Source organism: Elephas maximus, chromosome 10, assembly GCF_024166365.1.
Source record: "Elephas maximus indicus isolate mEleMax1 chromosome 10, mEleMax1 primary haplotype, whole genome shotgun sequence".
In the NCBI taxonomy this organism is placed as follows: Eukaryota; Metazoa; Chordata; class Mammalia; order Proboscidea; family Elephantidae; genus Elephas; species Elephas maximus.
This window is the reverse complement of record NC_064828.1, coordinates 111,720,058-111,740,560: the sequence shown is the minus strand read 5'-3', so window position 1 is coordinate 111,740,560 and position 20,503 is coordinate 111,720,058.

Sequence of the window (20,503 nt, the reverse complement as noted above, 5' to 3'; positions counted from 1 at the left end):
AAAGTAGGTGTTTTTGTTTTGTTTTGTTTTGTTTTGTTTTTCCTCCCTCTCTCCCGCACCCAGCACACACAAAAAAAGTGCACCTAGTGAACCAATTTAACCTGAACCCAGTCCTGCATATTTCCTTAAATGATCAAATTGGAACAAAGTCAGAATAATCTCCAAAAATCATGAGAACTGAATCCATGTTTCTCCTAGATTCAGCCCCTAACTGAAAAGAAGTGATAAGAATAAGGTCAAATGATTTCATGGGTGGAAAAAGCTTAAACCACCCATCCATTTTGTAAAACATTCCCTCTGGGAGCAAGAAAGGAAGCTTTTCAAGTTTTTTTAAATAGCTTGAAAATCATACCACGTGTATGCCTTTACCAGGCAGTACTCCAAATCCAGCTCTGTTTTATGTATCACATACCTGCTTTTTCTTTCGATTGTCTTACTGTTATTTGCAGGAGCCGAGAGTTGGACATTCTGATTGGAAATTCATTTTCTCGGTTGAAGATGAAGACTCCAGGGACAGAGCAAAGATACTCTCGGCTTTCTAAAGCTCCCGGGGAGACTCAGAATACATCTTTGAGTGCTAATACTTGTAATTTGGTTAATTTGATTACATGGTGAGAAATAATACCTTGATTATGGTTGGATGGTTGACAATTTTCACCAAAATCTAAGTGCCAGACTCGCCCCCTTCAAATTCCTGAAGGAGAACTTTCATCTCTTCCTGTGATCACCACAACCGCTAGCGTCTTTGTTCCCGGGAGAGTTCTAAGAGGAGCTTTTTTGGCGTCATTTTTATCTTGTTCACTTTAATCACACGCTTATCGAGAAGGGGAGAATTTAGCATCCTCCTCGGAGCAAGCCCTGGGGCAGGTTTTACAGCACGCTTCAGCGTGAGCCACGATTCCCTCCGGAGCGTGGACGTCCTCAAGCCCTTCAGGTAGACAGGGATGTCACTGGAGTGGCACTTTTTCAAAACTGCATAGGACCTGCCACAGGGTAGGGGGATTTAAAGAAGAGGGTCTTCCACAATAACCTGCTAGAGGCATCACTTTCACAAGCCACAGCCCAGACATTACAGCACTTTTAGAACGTCTGGATGGCTTCTCTGGAACGTACTTCTTTTCATAGACGAATCAAGAATATCCAAAGCAGACTGAACTGTTTTGTTTTCTAGATTTGCTTTTGTTTGTTTTTCCTCCACTTTCTATTGAAGTCCAACTGAGTCATATTCATTTTCTAAACAACTTAAGATTCCATTTAATTTAAACAGTTGTATGTTGCTTGAAAAAGTCCAGTGACAGGTCAGCCCTATGATTTCAGTGAAGAAGCACCACGTCTGCTTCACTTGAACTGGTTGGTTGGTAGCATTCTTTTCTCCCCTCTCCTCATTAAAATGTGATCTGGTTTATAAATCAGCCTCCCACTGACTGACGGATGTCCTACTTACTGTGTGCTGGGGACTGACAGCCCCAAGAAGTGTGTAAGAGGATACCTGGTCTGAAGAAGCTCCCGTTATTTCCTCCTCAGCCAAAAATATACCCAAAGCTACGCTACGCTCTAAGAAAGGAGCCCAGTGCAATGCAATACAGAATAAAGGTGGCTTCTCAAGCCCTCCCCCGCTCGCCGCCGACGATGGTCAGCTGGTGGACACAGGAAGTTCCATGGGTCAAGTCAAAGTGAGTCTTAGTGACAGGAGAGGTGGGAGCTGGATCGGAAAGGTGCAATCTGTACAGGTAGAGGGAAGAGTGGAAGGCCTCTCGGACAGGGAAATATCTCGGGAAAAGTCTAGAAGCCGGAAAAAGAAAGGCCTGGTAAGGGTCATGAAGAATCCAGTAGGACTGAAGTAGAGGATTTTGAAGACAGGGTTGGCAAATGACTGGGTTCGAACTTGGGGATCTTAAGGGTGGCTGACCTGTACCGAGTAGGCTAAAGAGACCCTGATGGGTCCAAACAAAGAAGATGGGAATGCCAGTGGACTGGCTGAGGGTGCAGTGTGGACGGCTACAGGAGACAGAGGCTGAGGGGCTGAACTTGGCAAAGCAGAATCAGAAAGGACAATAAAACAAAAGAAGACAGCACATTTGAGAAAATATTCCAAATAATTGATGAGTAGATGAGTATATACAAAGTACTTTAAAGTTAAATATCCAGGTTCTTACACCTATTTTTAAATTACCCCCTTATGGATACAGAAAACAGCCAGCTGCCCCCATAACTGATGCTCGTTTCATTAATGTCAAAATGATAATTCCTTAATTATGAGCCTATCTCCCAGTCTCCTTGCCTAAAATTAATCCAGAGACTGCCAGATACAACCTTCTATTTCACAAAAACGAACATCTGTGATCACACACCAGGGACAAAATCCTAATTGTTCTAAAGCTGGCACCTTGCTTTGACAACCAAGTACCTATTTTTTTTTAATGCATTATTTCTTTAAAACACCTGCCTTCTTTACATGCTGACTTCCAAAGGAAGAGATTTTTATTGGCAAGAACAGGAGTTGCTCTTTAAAATAGCAAAAGAAAAGTTACGCTGTATACAAGAGTTGCCTGCTACTTTAAATAATATACCAGAATATTAACCAAAACCCACAAATCCAACAAGGGCCCACCCCCAGTTTTCCCACATAAAAGCCAACAGTCTGATAACCTCACCTCTTTGGAATTAGGCTGCTGGTTAGGGCTGCCCACTGTCCTTATTAGAAAAGTGTAGCCAGGCCAGGCCAGGCCAGGGTGACTCTATTTCCATTAGAATTGGCTGTCCTTCCTTCATTGCCTTCTCCTCCACCACGGCCACCCGCCCCCCCCCCCCCCCACTTTCGTCCAAGTCCAGTTATTCAGTGAGTTATAATTTGGCACTGAAATTCAATTAAGCTGAAACTTTGGTCATATGTGGTCTTTTCCCAGCAAAGCATAATTTCTTGGACCCATTTTCCAAGTGTTAGCTGATCAGTTTTGCAACCCAGTGAGGGAAAAGTTTGTTTCAATCAAGCTCACGTTTCTAGAAACTGGCTGAATTTTTTTTAAAAATTGAAATAAACAGTCGCGATGGGGTGTTACTATATGAGAGTGCCTGAAGTTTTCGTGGCACTTGTCAAACACAGATCTCCAACGCTTGACAGACATTAATTAATTTTCACGCCGGCCTGGAAGCCATTTTACCAATGGAAATTCGGATGAGAAAGGAAGGAATGAGGGGTTCAAGGCTGCGCTGTTGTGAGTCAGCTGCGGAACTAGGAATTGAAACCCCATGGTTCCCAATGAGCCAGCGAAAGTCTGTCGAAGTATTGAGCACCCCTATTGAAGACTGTGGGAGTTTTGGCCGCTTAATGGGATTGCGTTCGGTCCTTCAGACTCTCCTTTTAGAGATTCCATGGCACCGACCAGGCTCCAATAAAAGACCCTCTCTAATTGCTTTCTGACTTTCTATGAAACTTTCTAAGCTATGCTGACATCCTCGAATACAGCTATGGAATTAAAGAGTGGAGAAAGGCGAGACAAAGTGGGTGTGCAGAGAGAAAGCGGTTCTCAGAGCGGTGGGTGTGCGGTGGGGGGTAACTGGGGGAAGGGAGCCCGGCGGGTGTGAAGTCTGTGCCGCCAGGCAAAGAAAAATATGAGTGTTCTCTTTTGTGCGCGGACAAACAGCCGAGTGCGGGAGGTCGGGGCCGGGGTCACGCGGCTCCGCGCTGCAGCTGCCGCTGTGGGGCGGGGGTCCCGGGTCCCGGGCGGCCACCGCCAGTCCCGGCCGGCGGCGGCATCGGCATTCTGGCGGAGCGGGCGGCCGCTGTCCTCGTGCGACCCCGGCCTGGCCCGAGCGCGCCCGGGGCCTGAACCTCGGACCGCGGCCTGGGCGGCCCAGGAAGGTAAGCAGCGCGGCGAGGACCCGGCCCAGGCGCTCTGCCGACGTCGGGGCTAGGGCCGGCCGCCTCCAGACTGGGAGCCTGGGCCTGCGGGCCAACGCGGAGGCCGAAGCCGGCCCCAGGCCCAGCCCGCCAGCTGGGTTCGTATCCCTGCCACGCCCGGCCCCGACGCTGGGCTGGAGCCCCAGGAGCCGGGCCACAGCGGCGCCGAGGTGCCCCAGCCAGGCCTGGCCCGGGTGCCGCTTGGGCCTCACCCCAGGTCCTTCTCGGGAGCCCGAGGGCCTGGGGACAAGTCGCCTGCCCAGGCCGCTGGGGACCGCGGGTCTTCCGAGCCACTCCACGGGCAGCCGCCTTACCGGGGTCCCGGGCCTCCGCGCTCCTTCCTGCCGCCCCGTCGAGCGCGCTCCGCGGCCTCCCGGTGCGCACGGCCCCCGGCAGCGCCAGGCCTTGCCCCATGCGGGCGCGGGCGGCTGGCCGGGCCTCGGGTGCTGCCCAAGCGCCCCGCACACCGAGGGCGAGGGCGCGGTGACGCCGTAGGGCTGGTGGCACCAAGACAGCGGCGTAGCCGAGGCCCAGGCGCCGCGCCCTCCCGCGCCGGCCATCAAAGGCCGGGATGGCGGCCCGCCGAGTTGCCCCCAGCCAGACCGAGGGCATGAAAGGATCTTTATCCTCGAGTGACATGGCAAGCTTTCCTCCGGCCTCCCCCCGCCCGCGGCCTTAATTGGGGCCGGCTGCTAATGTGATTAAAGACCAGTTAAACGTTCCTGGGCGCAGCCGGTGGGAAGAGGCCGAGACCCCTGCCCCCTCCCCGGGTCACACCAGGTCTGTGGTCAGGGGGTCGGTGGTGGTGCCAGCCCCAAGCCCGCCTGGCCAGGCGCCCGCCTATTGTGCACCCGCAGGCCAGGAGGCCGCGGGCTTCTGGGACTTTATGTAAGCCGGTGGGCTTCGGGCCCGGCCGGATTTGGGGATTCTTTTCGCACAGTTTCCATTTTCTGGCCTTTGGAACAGCGCCCTGGGCCCTCGGGGCCCTCCCCCTCCTGTGCCCGGCGCTGGCGGGGTCCAGCGCGGGGGCAGGCCCGGGGTGTGGGACATAGGGGTCTGGCGGGCTCGGAGAAGGGCAGGTCGGGGTCTCCCCGCCAACGGCAGTGACTCATGACAGTCACTCCCGGACGGGTGCTGCGACCAGACAAAGCCCCCGGCCCTGCGGGGCCCCCGGGGGTCTCTGGGACAGCGGGATTCCCACGTCGACGGCGGCGTGGGTGGTCCTGCCTCCGGACCGCCTAGAGGGCTCTGCATCGTGGCGTGGGAGCGAGTGTTTAAGCCACGCTACCCGCAGGGCCCGCTTCCAAGGTCGCCTGCGGGCTCTTGCCCCTAGCGCAGAGGCTTCCCGATGTGGGGCTGGACACGGGGGACCCGTCCTCAAGCCTGCGCGACCTGGCGGAGGCTGTGCAACCCCAGAGTCTCCGCTGCAAAGGCTAGGCCAGTGCCCGCAAGAGAAGTCTGAGTTCGGAATCCCGGGCCCACTCGGCGCCCGGCTCCCGACCGCCGCTCTGTCACCGCTTGCCTGGGCTGTGCGCTCTCAGGGAAGGGTCCCCGAGGCGGGCTGGGCAGCTGCAAGCGCTCAGCAGAGTCCCCGAGGGCGAAGAGCGCGGCCCAGTCGGGCCCCCAAGCCTTTGAAGTTGCAAATCTGGAAGCAGTTAGGAGTGGAGGCAGAGAAAAGCCACAGGGAAGCGGGACGGAGGGTGAACGCAGGTCGTTCCATTAGTGGCCCCGGCGCGCTCCGCGGGCGGCGGCGGCGGCGGCTCCGGGATGAGCGGGCCAGGCGGCGGCAGGTGTGACGCGACCCCTCCTCCCGGCCCGGCGGGAGCTGCTCCCTGCGACCTCAGCGCGCTCTGCAGAAGGGGAATGCTGGCCGGGCGGCCCGGCCAGGCGGACAAGGTGCAGGCCGTCGTCGGCGCCCGGGCCGCCGCTCCGCGCTGCGCCCCGCGCCGGGACAGCGCACCGCCGTGCCTGGGAGCCGCACATCTCAAGCAGCCCGAGTTCCTTCGAAATTAATGTTAACTAAGTAAGCAGACCTACTTCCGCGGAAATTCTGCAGAGTGGTTGTTTACTTTTTTCAAATATTCTCTGAAATAGTCTGCAGAACTATTTCTCTTTCAACAAGGGTCAGATTGAACAACTGACAAGATGCGAAATGAAGGACATTTTCATTTCAGTAGAGTGAGTGAAAGCAGACGGTATTTTTCATATTTTTGTAAAAATGTATTGTGGATCTAAAATGTGTCATGTTCAAAATTTATAACTTTTATATTTAAAATACATTTCGGACATTTTCCAACAACAACAAAAATTTTGAAGGGAAAGTTGAAAACCAAGAAAAACCTGGAAAGAAAAAGCCTGCCTCCCACCCCCTCCCCCCCCCTTTTTTTTCCTTTCCCTCCCTAATATTATTCAAGAAAACACGGTGCAAATAAAATAATTTCATGTTAAACTAGCACATAAATGTAATTAATTTCTTGCCAGATGGGTCTAAAGGACCTGGCTGTTTTCGTGTGCTCAGAAAATGCTAGACTGCGGTGAATTTTCTTTCCTTCTGCTGCTCAGAGAATTGTAGGGAAAAGTAAACAGCTCCAACTCATGATTTTTTTTTTCTTATTGAAGACAGATAATATTAGAGTCGTCTCCTATTTGAGATAAAAGTTGCACAAGAAAAGTCACCATATTTTTTTAAACCAAAGGAATATCTGTTTTTGTTTTTTATAAAGCAATAGCATTTAACTAATATGTAACAAACTGAGTGACCTTCGGTTTGTTTAAACTACAAATGGCCTCCCTTCATTCACCCCACTGGTCTTAAAAAAAAAAAGTCAGTTTTTAAACTTATCTATCTTCCCTTTGTACCGAGATGACATTTCTAGTGATCTGGTGTCAGTATATGAGTCGTATAGAGGAAAACAAATAATTCGTGTGTCCCTGCTAAATAATTTTCAGTCTCAAAAAATATATATATATATATATGTATATATATGGCGGGTACTGCTTTTTAGGAATCACCTTTACACTGAATGGGAAAGGGGAAAATACATTTTTATTGACACTTGGAAAGACCAGTCTCTTGGAAACCCAGGAGACGGGTACAGGCAAAGTCAGTCTCATTGTATTAGGGAGAAACGCCGCTCCATTCAGTTGGAATGGAGCCTCCAAACGATCATTTATATCCACGCAGACAGTTTGCACAGACCCTTTTCAATTATGGCACGTATGACGATGTAATAAAAGGCAGCCAGCCAGGAGGGTTGTGTGACTGGTGGGTGGGGGGCCTGAGGCTCCATGATAGGACCCCACACCCGGCCCAACCCGGGGTCAGCTCCCACTCCGTCACCTTCTGTTTGTATTTAGGTCCTACCTTGAGGACCCCCCCCCCCACATTGTATCATGCCTTCTCTCCTTTAAACCGCCCCCCCACCCTCCATCAGCAGCACTGCTGGGGAGCTATAGGTCATTTTTCACCCCCCCCCCAAAAAAGTGACCAAGATGTGGAACAAAATAGGGACCCCGAGGCGTCTCTGAAACCCCTTGTCACAGGAAGAGTCCATGAATGAGTCACTCCGTTAGCCTACGAAAGGCTCAGTCCCTGCTGCCCACGGGCAGTTGAGCTTATGTGTGTATTTTTCTGAGTGTTTGATGCTTTTTGGTTTTGTTCTTGTTTGTTCTTTTTTTCTGGGGGGAGGGGGAGGACCCTGCTTAAACCCTGCTGAGGACTGCGGTGGCGAGCGGGTACCGCAAATAGGACAGCCCAAGGGGCAGGAGGCGGATGCGGGTCATGGTGGAGTGCCCATCTACTTATTGCATTTATTACAACGGAAGGTTTGGAGTTGCCTAGAACCACCCGAACCAAAGGCCTATTCCCAGAAAGGGAAGGAAGGCAGCCCACTCCCAGCCTCCCTTCCTGAAAGAGGTAGACCCGTACCCTGGTCCCCAGGGTCAAATGAGCCCACTTATAGATTCTGAGCATCCAGAATTTCAGATGTATTTGGGAACCCAGGCAGCAGGCAATCCAGGCCGTAGTAGGAAATAAGAAGGAGGTGACCGTGTGAGCATCCAGGAGAGGGGTGGGGAGGAGACTGCCCTTCTAGGTGACCAAGGCTGCACCCCAACATGTGCGTTCTGGGGTTCGTGCCTCGCTTCTGGGTCCCCCAGCACAAGCCCAGGCTTTCTGTGGTTGGAGCAAGTCCATCTGGAGAAAGCCAGACAGACAGGAACCTGGAGCCAACCCGTTGCTGCAGATTGAAAACTCCAATCACGAAAGCCTGCCCCTGGCTGCCCACTGCCCACAGGATGGGGTTCAGACTCCTTCCCAGCAGATAGGGACAGTGCTAGTCTGGTTCTGGCGTCTCTCAGCCCAGCCTTGCATTTCTTGACCCCTGCCCTCCTGCTGCCATGACAACCCCTACCCCTCAGACACTTCCCCCCCTCCATCACCAACATTGGCCCAGGGACAAGAGAAGCCCCCGAACAACTGCTGTCTCCCTCTGCCCTTCCCCTGGGAATACAGGCGGCTCGGGTCCTCGCAGAGCAGCCAAACTAGTGGGCCAGTTCAATGGGCTTGCTCTGGTGCCATGGGAGCCCCCCTACCCCAGTCACTACCCACCCATGGGTGAGAAACAGGACGGACCAGTGAGGAGTCCAACGGGGCCTGACAGTGCCTCTGAGCTGCAGCTGAGCATGGACACCCCATGTTCTAGGACCCCACACAGCGGGGTTGGCATGCCGGAAGAGGCACGGTTCGGAAGTCCTCAGGCACGTCCTGGCTCCTGTCCTGGACCAACACTGGCTTTCTTATTCAGAGGACAAAGGCCTGGAGGACCCCACAGGCCCGAGAAAGGCTTCAAGCAATGGCTTTCAAATCTTTTGACCGTGGCCAGAGTAAGAAACACATTGTACATCCCAGCCCAGTACACACACACTGGCTGTAGATAAAAGATGCAATTAACCATTTACACGTATGTAAATGAAAACAGAATTTTCACAAAAAGAATACTTAGCTTACTATGCATCATAAATTCTGATATTTGTGATTCTGTTTTTTTTTTTTTTTTTTCCAAATGATGGCTATGACTCACAAAAACGATCCCATGATCCTAGTGGGTCACAAAGCAGAGTTTGAAGACTACTGCTTGCAGAGAGCTGAAGGTGTGTGGGTACCCACACTCCCATCCTGCTTTGTTTCCTCCTCCCCTCTCCCCCCAGTGCCAACCCTAGAGTCAGACTACCCTGTTCAGATTCTGGCCATCGCTTAACTAGCACTCTGACAGGTGGAAGTCACCTGCCTTTGCTGGGCCTCAGCTTCTTCATCTGTAGAATGGGGATTACAGTGCCTCTCCCAGGGTCATGGTGAGCTTTGATGAGCCCACGCATGAGTTGAGGACTTGCCTCAAAGTACCTGGGCCACCCCCACACACACCCTGGAGCACTCGACAAGCATCTGGTGCTTATGTTCCTGTCCCACACTGCCGCATCTCTGGTCCTGGGTACCTGCTGTCCCACTGCCCCCCTCCCACCCATTCAGCTCAGCTCCAGGCTTCCCTTCGGGACTCCTCTTCTCAGTTCCCTTACAGATTCTCGGGCTTGCAGACCTGGAAAGTCCAGCTCAGCACCCACGGGCCCACATTAAGAAATGCTGCCTTGAGGCCCCTAAGGCGCCCGTGTCTCTGAGTGCCCACGGGCATTTGGGAGAGCGCTTCAGCCAGGCTGAAGGCAGCCTTGCCGAGCCCACGCCCTGACCTGCACAACAGCACTGGAATACAGGGTGGTCCCCCCCCACCCCATTTGGCACATGAATTATTTAGGACCAAGAGAGGTGCCACCACATGACTCTCCCACACTTAGTAAGTGGCAGAGCTGGGCTTCTGCCCGCTCCCCTGGCCTTAGAAGACCTTCGTGCTCAGCCTGCTGAGTGGCAGTAGTGCAGCCCTGGGTTCCAGGCACAGGGTGCTCCCCAGGGCCAGGCGGCGGAAGCTTCCCGCGTGCCCTTTCCCCAGCTACCCTCTGAGGAGCTTGCTCTTCCCCTGGGTGGGGGGCCGCTTGGAGAATGGGCATCTCTCTTTTTCAGAGAGGCCCCACAGGCAACTGGGAGGGGAGGGGAGAGCTTCCTGGCCACCCCTCCACCTCCTCAGCCCTGGGAGGGCTGAGCTCCTTTCCTTTTACTGCATTTTAATGGCCCTCCCCGCCATGAGCTCAGGACCAGCAAAGTCACCGTCACGGTGCTGTCTTCCCGCTGCCCCAGATTTTGCTCTGTTCCCACATGAACATGGGATGGCTGCTCCTGCATTTTACACACGTGCATGCGCACACATGCACACGCACACAGGTTGCCCCTCCATAACTGTGTGCCTTTAAGCTTGTTGTTGTTGTTGTGAGCTGTCAAGTCAACTCCAACTCGTAGTGACCCTATGGAACGGAGTAGGACTGCCCCGTAGGGTTTCCTAGGCTGTGATCTTCATGGGAGCAGAGCCTCAGGTTTCTTCTCCCGTGGAGCAGCTGGTGCGTTGGAGCTAACGACTTTCTTTCGGTTAGCAGCTGAGCACTTAACCGTTGCTACACCAGAGCGCCTTCCTTTCAGCTGAACTCATTAAATTTGCCCTGCGCACTTTCTTTGCAGATTGCTTCTGCTGTCTTTACCATCCTAGCCTTCCTGTAATGAATACATAAAAATTAGGATATAGTTTGCTCGGCACTCCGGTCTACTGATACAATTTTTTGAGACATGACATCTGCTTTCAGCTGTCAGTGAACGGGCTTAAGCCCAGCAGTCTGAGAGGACTCTGCGGGTGTCAACGCTGGTCCTGAGGTGATGCCGTGCAGGGGGCTCCACTGCCGCATCAGATGCGGAGGGCACAGGCTCAAGGCCGCGGCATGGCCCCAGTCTTCTGCCGACGCCTACGCTGTTGAGGTCCCCTGTGGCTGGGCCCTCCTCTAGGCGCACCAGCCCCACTCTCATGGAGACCATCACACATGAACGATCACATACATTCAGGTGGCAGGACAGTGCTGGGGTGCAGCAGGGGTGTATTTCATCTGGCAGCCGGGGGTTGTGGATCAGGTGGCCAGGGAAGGGGACGCTGAGGAGGAAGGTACCAGTGCAGTTCAGGTGAATGTTCCAGGCAGAGGTGCCCACATGTGCAAGGGCCCCCACCTGTGACAAGCAGGAAGGAGACTTGTATGGCCAAAGTAGGGGGAAGGAATGGTGGGGGTTCTAGCCCCTCCAGCCCTGGACATCGCACCTGCTCCCCTCTGGGGCCCACAGGTGCTTCAGGCCCCTCCCTCACCTGCCGTGACTCTTCAGGCCTGCAGCAGGTCAGTGCTGCTCAGGGCACTAGTACCAGCAGGGACCTCGAACACAGGCCACACTGCTCGGGGAGCTCTGATTGGCGGGAACCCCCGCCCTGGCCCGGAAGCACCCCGCTTCTTCTGGAATGGGAGTTCACACTTGTTTCGCTTTTACCTTTGCCTTGTCGGCTTGTTCGTCCTGGCTATCTGACTGCTTTCGACCATTTTGAAGTAGTTCGTGTGTTATTCAGCTGTTTCAGCCTGATGCTTCCCTCCCTCTCGGGGCTTTGCAGGGGTGGGCGAGGAGCTGGGACATCCCCGACGGCTGCCGAGTGGGCATCAGTGCCCACCTGGAGTTGAATGGAAACACCAAAGGGAACAGAGTCATCCCTCTTCCTGAAGCTTAGAATGCCAAAGCGGGAAGACGGCACTCTCACTCCGCATAAACAGCACACACGCACACACACACGTGCACGCATGCACACACAGGTGCACACATGTGCACACACACACGGATGCACACACACATACACACAGGTGCACACACTTGCTGTCTGGGAAGAAAACTGTGTCAACCCCAGGAAATGACCAGCTACCCTGTCCTCTGCCCTCCTAGCTGCCCCAGGGCTGCAGTGTGCTGCCCCTGCTGCTGCCCCTCACCCAGGGCCTGGGCAGTGACCCTTCTGAGCTTTGGCTGCCTTGAGGGCAGGTGTCACGGATGGGGTTCTGGCCTCCATGGTGGATGACCAGGTCTGTGGGTCACCTCCAGCATCCTGACCTCCACCTGCCCACCCACCTCCCCCAGCATCCTGACCTCTACCTGCCCACCTACCACCTGTCTACCTGCTTTCTTTGGACAGGGCTGCTGCTGGGCTATCCTCCATCTGTGGCTCCAGCAAGACCCTGGATCCCAAATGATGGTTAAAACAAAGGGGTTTGAGCTCCACCTGCCACCGGGCCCTGGGTGTCAGGGAGAGGGAGCTCACGGGGGGGACAGGTGGCCATAGATGGGCATCCAGGAGTCAACCGGGCTGTGGTAACTGTGTTAACTCACCCCCTCAGCCTTCTGCGTGCATTCTGCTCTCCAGGTGCCCTCGTCCCCTGCCTTTTTCTCGCTGCCTGTTTGCCTGGACTGCTGGACTTTGGATCTGCTTTATTTTCTTTCTCTTCCTGATGACCTCTTGCCCAGCCACTGCCCTTCAGCCCACCCTCTGCTGTACCCACCCTCTGCTGCACCTTGGGCATCACCATTCACAGAACCTTGGCAGCTGGGTCAGCTCCCTTCCCTCCACTGATACACATAGAGACCCCACAGTGAAGGGTGCCTGACGGGGGTGCTCACATGAAGCTGGGACCTGTGGACAGTCTGCTGCTCACCCAGTCCGAGTTTGCTGGGCCAACTGCAGCGGGAACAAGAGGCTTGTGGGCTGCCCTAGACTAGTGGGCTCCCCCAGACTCCGGTTCAGACCACAGCTAACTAGGAGTCAAAGTCTCTGACTAGCAGAAGGGGGAAATGTCCAGAGAGCATCTAGCCTGAGCTTTCATTTTAAAAGGAGGTCATGGCAGCCCAGAGAGGGAAAGGATCTGCCCAAGGTCACTCAGCAAACACTGACCCCAAGCCCTGGCATTTCAGCTGCAAACTGGGGCAGTCACCCCACCATACCGCCTGGTGGGCTTACTGTGAAAATCTACAATGGCATCATTTGCACTCAGCTTTGAGCCCAACAGACCTTTTGGGAGTTCCCTGATGCCTGGGGGCACTGAGCTTCTGTTAAGTGTGATGGTAATATTTGGAAACAGTGGCGATGGTTGAATTACACGATGAACATACTGTTACTGAGTTGTACGTGTAAAAATGGTTGAAATGGCAAATATTTTGTTTTATATATGTGTGTATGTGATACTTACCACAATAAAAAAGTGAAAAAAAGATTAAAAATAAAAGTAAACCAATGCCCTCTTTTTACTGGTGCTGGTTTGCGTGGGTAGTGGATATCGACGGTTCTGGGCCCTATATCCCAGGCTTTTCCTTCCCCCGCCTTGTGGTCCTTGCTTCTGGGGTGCAGCTGAATCAACAGGGTTCTGAGTGGGACAGGTGAGATGGGGCAAGATGGGAGTGCTGGTCTTTATGTTTAGGGTACCCTCCATCAAGGCCACCAGCCTACAGGAGGCCCAGAGCTGGAGCCACCCTGGCCTGTGGTAGCAGGAGGCCCTCGCTGGAGAGGCGGCACTCGTCTCCATGAAGACAGCATTCCAGAGGACCGCTGGTCCTTCCTTGCTGTGACCTGGGCAGGCACACAGCCAGGTGTTTGCACACAAGCCTGTCTCCTGCCGTCTGAAGGACTTGAACTTGGACAAGCTGAGGTCGCCTAAGTCACCCCCCTGTTGTATGGATGAGGAAACTGAAACTTGGGTTGGGAGGTCATGGAGATAACCAGGGTAGAGCTGGATAATGGGTCATGCCAGGCGCCACCGTCTCCCATGGAAACCAGTCCTTGTTCAAAGCCTGCAGTAGCCTTTTTCTGCAGGTTGCTGAGGTACCTGTGGTCACCAATGGCAACGTGTTTCTCAACAGCCAAGCGGGCTACAGAGCAGCAGACACAAGCTCAAGTGTGCACTGGAGCCGGAGGTGGAATGTGGTACATGAGGAATCATGTGGGTGCCAGGCTGTCAGGGGGACATTTCTGTCACTGGGTCATCTTTGAGTATGTCCTGGACTAAATACAGTCCCTTGAGCATTTTTCTCCTGGTAAGCAAGCAACTATGGTGCGGAAATAATTGGGTTACTCTCATCTTCTTCCAGCTTCAATTCAGGGAAGCTGACTGGCTGTGAGTGGGGCCCCAGAGACCTGGGGGGGTGCCAGCTGCACCCTGTGTGGCACCTAGAACAAGGTGGATTCCCTCAGCCTGATTTCCCCACCTCTAAAGTGAAGCATGGGACTAGAGTTGTTCAGAGTTCTTCCTTCTGACGTCCCAAAACCATGGGAAATGTAGCTGAGCTCCCTAACCAAGTGCCAAGGTCCCCCAAAACTGTGGACCCCTTTTCAGAGTGCTGTTTTTTTTTTCCCCCAATGGACTTCTTAGAGGCACAATATTTTCTCCCTTGGGGCTGAGTTTTTTAAATAGCATGTATTGTGTTTTCTTTTCAATATGGAAAAACACAGTGAGTGAATAAAAGGTCCATTATCTGTATCCAGATAACCCCTGTTGACATTTTCTAAAACGAAGTAATACCTGTGATAAGAAACGCAAAGGACACAGAAAGGGATAAAATGAAAAGGAAAATCACTGTCCCCAACCCCTTTCCTAAGGGAGTCCAAGTTATCATCGTGGGTAGCAGAGAAGTCAGAGGCTGAGGGTCAAAGCCAAGCACCCCTAGATACCACCTCAGGAGGGTAATAATCAGCACCTTTTATTTCCCTATTCACTCTGACACCAGCTGCAACACACAGCACTTCTTGCTCTGACCCTAAGCACCCAGAGCTAGGTCAGAGCTCGCAAAGTTAAAAGGACACAGTCCTCAGCCTGCCAAATAGGCAGATGCCACCTGAAAGCTCAGGAACCCTCTGGGCTCCTTTGCTTCTGACTTGCTGGCTCCTGCTACTCCCTTGGATTCAGTAATTCACTGGCACAACCCACAGAACTCACAGCAAGAGTTACAGTTCCAATTACAGCTTTATTAGAGCAAAAGTGTACGAACGAGGAGACTCGTAGGATGAGTTCTGGGAGGCTTCCCGATGCCGAGCTTCCACATCCAAAGGACATGCTACCCCCCACGGGCACCGATGTCTATCACCAACCAGAAAGCCCGTGGAGCTTCCTTGTCCAGATGCTTTACTGGGGCCTCACTGCATAGTTATGAGTGATTAAATCCTACTCCTCTCTCTGAGATCAGCTAGTGTTAGGCTACCAGATAATCTTTATGCTCTGGCCAGACTCATTTTCAAAAATTCTTAGGTGTTATTTAGATAACAAAGATACCTCAGTTACTCAGGAAATTCCAAGGATTTAGAGTTCTCTCTCAGGAAACAAGGGCAAAGGGCACATTACTTTGGGTAAAGTTAAATTTTTTACCTTGCACACCTGCCTGACTTGGGCAGATTCTTAACCTCCCTGAGCCTCAGTTTCTTCATCTGCAAAGTGGGTATTACTAATACCTCATGGGACCATGTAAGGATTCAATGAGTTCAGGAGCATAAAGGAACTTAGAGAAGCTTGATACAGAGCAACTACGCTTTACCATGTTTGGTACTAGTATAAACAATTACTGTGTATCCGTCTAGAAACATGGTTGTTAAGTTGTTAGGTGCCCTGGAGTCTGTTCCAACTCACAGCCACCCTATGTACAACAGGAAGAAACACCGCCCAGTCCTGCACCATCCTCACAATCACCGTTATGCTTGAATCCATTGTTGCAGCCACTGTATCAATCCATCTTGTTGCGGGCCTTCCTCTTTTTTTTGTTGACCCTCTGCTTTACCAAGCATGATGTTTTCCTCTGAGGACTGATCCCTCCTGATAACATGTCCAAAGTATGTAAGACGCAGTCTCTCCATCCTTGCTTATAAGGAGCATTCTGGCTGTACTTCTTCAAGACAGGTTTATTCGTTCTTTTGGCAGTCCACGGTATATTTGGTATTCTTAGCCAACATCACAAAACAAAGGCGTCGGTTCTTCTTCAGTCTTCTTTATTCATGACCCAGATTTCACATGTATGTGAGGCGATTGAAAACACCACGGCTTGGGTCAGGCGCACCGTAGTCTTCAAGGTGACATCTTTGCATTTTAACACTTTAAAGAGGTCTTTTGAAGCAGATTTGCCCAACGAAATGCACTGTTTGATTTCTTGACTGCTGCTTGCATGGATGTTGACTGTGGATCCGAGTAAAATGAAATCCCTGAGAACTTCGATCTTTCCTCCATTGATCATGATACATTTATCTAGAAACATATACCATCATACATTTCTTTTTTCTTATCTCAAAAAAGACTCACGCTTTGTTCAGCAGACATCTTGCTGTCATCCCCCTCGTTTATCTTAGGGATCCGTCACCACGCACGCAGACTGGCACACCCTTATATTTTCCTAGGAGCTGCCAAGTGTGCAATGCAGCCTTTGGACCCACACTTTCCCGCTCTCTGCTGTTACAAACCATGCTGGTGGTATGCCAGGACATCAGGAAGGTAGATTCCTAGAAGGGCAGATTCTAGCCCACTGTGCGTACATGCATCAACTTGTAGGAGAGCTCTATTTCCCTACTCCACAGTCGGATAGTTGAAGCCTATTCTTTTCGCCGTTTTCATCACCTGTGGCCTCTGGAGTTCCAATGCCAGGGTGTGTCCCCAGGAGCCTGGTGATGCGGGGGAGGCCTTGGGAGGCAGTTGGGGACCGCAGTTCCATCATGGGGTAGCAGAGACGTGGAGCCCGCAAGTGGGTTCTGGGTTGATGGTGAGACCCTTGGTTCTGGGCATAGGTGGCTTCCCATCTTGGGGCTCCCTGGGAGGGAAGGCAAGAACCACTCTCTGCTGCTTGCTTCTGGCACCCCACCCATCTGGCTGCCCTACACACTTTATAGACTGACATCCTGCCTTTGGGCCCAGGCAAGTTGGCTGAGTCATGGTCAGCCTGCTTTCCCTCGGGCTTCCCTGAGCTGACTCTCTGTCTTCATCTGGGGATAGCCCAGACGCTGCCGTGGAGCCCTGTGTGATCTGCCCAGCAGGCTTCAAGTCCAACCTGAGAGTGGCTGGCTGGGGAGACAGCCCAATGCCATTCAGAACCAAGCCTGACAGGACTGTTGATGGGTCAGACCAGGCCCACTACCCCAGGACCACAATATGGTGATGCAGACCTGCCTTTGCACCTTCACTGGCTTAGAGAAAGTTCCAAAAACAAACTTCAAAATCATTCCCAGTGAAGGAGCACCACCGGGAGAAGGACACGGCCTCCTAAGGTGACAGGTGGGACTCATCCCACCTGAATTCTGCATGTTGGTTGAACAGACCCCACCCTGTGTCTAGCCATTGCCACCCACGGGGCCTGCCAGTGACTCCTAAGCTCTTCCCTTCTTCAGCAGAGGCTGGCCTAGCCCCTCCCTCACAGGGTCCCCTGGCTCATGTGCCACCATTTTCCATTTCCTTGTCCACCCCACCCCATCCCAGCACCCAGATTATGTGCTTCTGGAGGTCAAAGGTTGTGGTCTTTCCATGACTGTGACTCCTTTGCTCAAAGCAGTGCTTGGTACCTGGAGACAGTTGTAAAGTCAGGGATGGAGGAAGAAACGGGCATGATGACTATGGTTGTTAGATGCCGTTGAGTCAATTCCAACTCAAAGTGACCTCATGTGAGACAGTAGAACTCCCCCACAGGGTTTCCTAGGCTGTAATCTTTACCGGAGTAGATAGCCAGGTGGAGATCATCTGAAGACCTGGTGTTGGGTCTGGGTTCAACCCCAGGCCCTGGGATCTTGAGGCTATTCCTTCCCCTCTCTGTGCCTCAGTTTCCTCATCTGGAAATGAGGGTATTGGAATGACGGGCTTCAAAGGCCCTTTGCAATCCTGCCATTTGTGGGTTTTAATGTTGCAGAGAGGGACGGTGGAGCGGGGGCTCTGAGGGGCAGTACAGCCCCTGTTTGTGTGCGTGCATGGTGGAGGAAGGGGCAGCCTCTGCATGGGATGCCACGTGCAGACCGCCCGCTGGACCGCCCCCCACGTCACCCTGCGCCAGGACAGTTCCCAGACTCCACAGACGATGGGAGGGCACAAGAGGACACGCTCGCCCTGACCATCCAGCCCTGTTAAAGAGTAAAAATTCCATTTGTAAACAAGATCGAATTATTTGGTTGTGAAACCAGGGTCCATGGAATTTAAAATAATTTAATAGGAAACAATGTCATTTCAAATGCTGGCCAGCCAAGAACCTGGGGGATGGGGGGTGCTCTATCCTCCCAGGGCCAGACACGTGGAAACCCAGCCTCAGAGAATAAAAACAAGTCATTTGTTCAGCAGCGTGGTTCTGAGGCAACGGCCAGCCGGGGCTCCTGCCCTCCTAAGTGGACAGTCCAGACGGGCAGATGAGACAATGAAGGGCCATGCCAGGCAGCAGCAGAGGAGCATGGGGGGCAAGGAATCCAAGCCAAAAGGGAGGCCCAGGCAGAGCCAAGGGGACCCTGCTGTGGGCCAAGGGGGTGTCAGCCAAGGCTTCTAGGGAGCTTGGGTGTTTCAGTGAGAAGCCAGGGGGCCAGTGCTATAAAGAAAGAAGAAAGCAGCACCCTCAGCAGAGGAGGCAGCAAAAGAGGGGTGTTCCAAGTGAGAATGATCGTTTCCAGTCCCAGCTCGGTTTTGCACTGCCCGCAGGGCCTTGGCAAGCAAGTTGTTCCATGCCTCAGCTTGCTCATCTGCAGAACGGGAATAATAACAATCCCTACTCCCAGGGCTGTTGGGAGGGTTAGAAATAGTTCATATGAGGACCCCAGAAGCTGATGCCACCGACGATGGGCAGAGGTGCTCCAGGCGGAGGCTGCGAGGTGCTCGGTGCTGTTGCACATGCCTGCAGGGGCAGAGCGGGGGGCAGGGGCTCATGCCAAGCCCTGCAGGTACCTGGTGCCCCTTTAGCTCTTCACGGGCTTTTTGCCCAGCTGGCTCACCATCCTGGCCCTGTTGCCTGGCATAGGGAATGGAGCAGGCACCTCCAGCCAGGCAGGGACAGGAGTGCCCTCAGGCTGGTGCTTTCTGGGGAATGGTGGGGCAGGACTCAGTGGATCTGGTGTGGTGCACTCTGCTCTCACATGGTTGCCTCAACATAAGCAGGGCTGCGAATATCTCAGGCCTGCAAGAGTAACAAAAACAAACGCAGGGAAATCAGACAAAGAGCATGCAAATGCTAACTTTCATGTCACTTCCAGAAACCACATGTTCACCAAGCCACCTGCAGGCTCTCCAGCTCAATGGGGAGATGGAGGCATGCTGTGTCTGGAAAACTCAAGCTGGCCTTACAGCTGCGGGGAGAGGCCCGTCACGCCTTTCCTCCCTCACTCGAACTCGGCACCTGCCGCCCAGCTCTCATGGGAGGCTGCCCTGGATGGTGCAAATGGTTAAGTGCTGGGCTACTAGCCAAAAAGCTAGTGGTTTGAATGTACCCAGAGGCACCTTGGAAGAAAGACCTGGCTATCAACTTCCAAAAGATTACAGTCTTGAAAACCTATGAAGCAGTTTTACTCTGGCCACATAGGGTTAACATGAGCTGGAATCAACTCAAAGGCAGCTGGTTTGCTTTTGTTTGGGGTTTGAAGATTTCGAGGGGCAGGGGGTGCCTCGTGGCTTGAAAACACTTGGGAGGCAGTGGGGCTAGTGGGAGTGTCTCATCACTCCAGCTGCAACCTTGGGCATGTCCTCTTGCCTCGCCATGTAAAACGGGGTCTCCTCACTAAAGAGTGGCAGCTCCAGGACTCAAACCAGGCCTCCCAGCTCTCCAGCTCTCTCCCTGAGGGCAGGCAGGACTTGGGTGTGCCCCAGGAAGGGGTGAAGGAGGGGCGTCCAGGGAGCCTAGCCACCCGGCCCTGTACAGGTGAGCAAACTACCTGTGTACTTGGGGAGGGCCCAGGTCCGTCCTACCCTTTGAGCCAGTGGTGGTGGCGGTGCTGAGAAGCATTACTTTTACTCCTACCAAAGCCTTGCCAAGTTACATGGTTAAGGCCAGGACTTTGGAGCCATTTCCTTGGTTTCACAATTGAAGTCGTGACTAGCACATATTACATTTTAAAAAGCTCTCCTGGTAAAAATCTAAGCTGAATTATAAATACATAGAAGTGTGTTCAGGGGGTACATCATTCCCCGTGGCGGTTCCATAATCCCAAGGTCCCAAGAGGATGTGGAATTCTATAAAAACAGTGACGAGGCGCCGGTCCCGGGAGCTGCCCTTTGAATGCAGCATTACGGCAGCAGCCCTTACGTCCGTCCTTCTGTCTGTCCTTCCATAATTATGCAGATTACAAAATCCCTTCATGCTCCACATCTGGTTGGGCGCTAGAACACTGATGTGGAGGGATCAGCACAGGGGTCCTGGAGCTTCGGGGCCATCAGAGAGTCCTCTTTGGGTGCAGATGCCATGCAGAGCCCGAGGGGCCACAGTGAGGCGGGGAAGCTGCTGCTTACTGTGCAGGCACCTGTACACCTGCCGGAGCCTCGCCAGGTGCTTGGCATACAGTAACTTGTTCTGACACCACTAGATACTGGATTTTGGGTGGCACCATTGAGACCTGAAAGGACTTGCCTAAGGACAGGCACCCGATTAGGGATGGAGCAGGACTGGATCTCAGC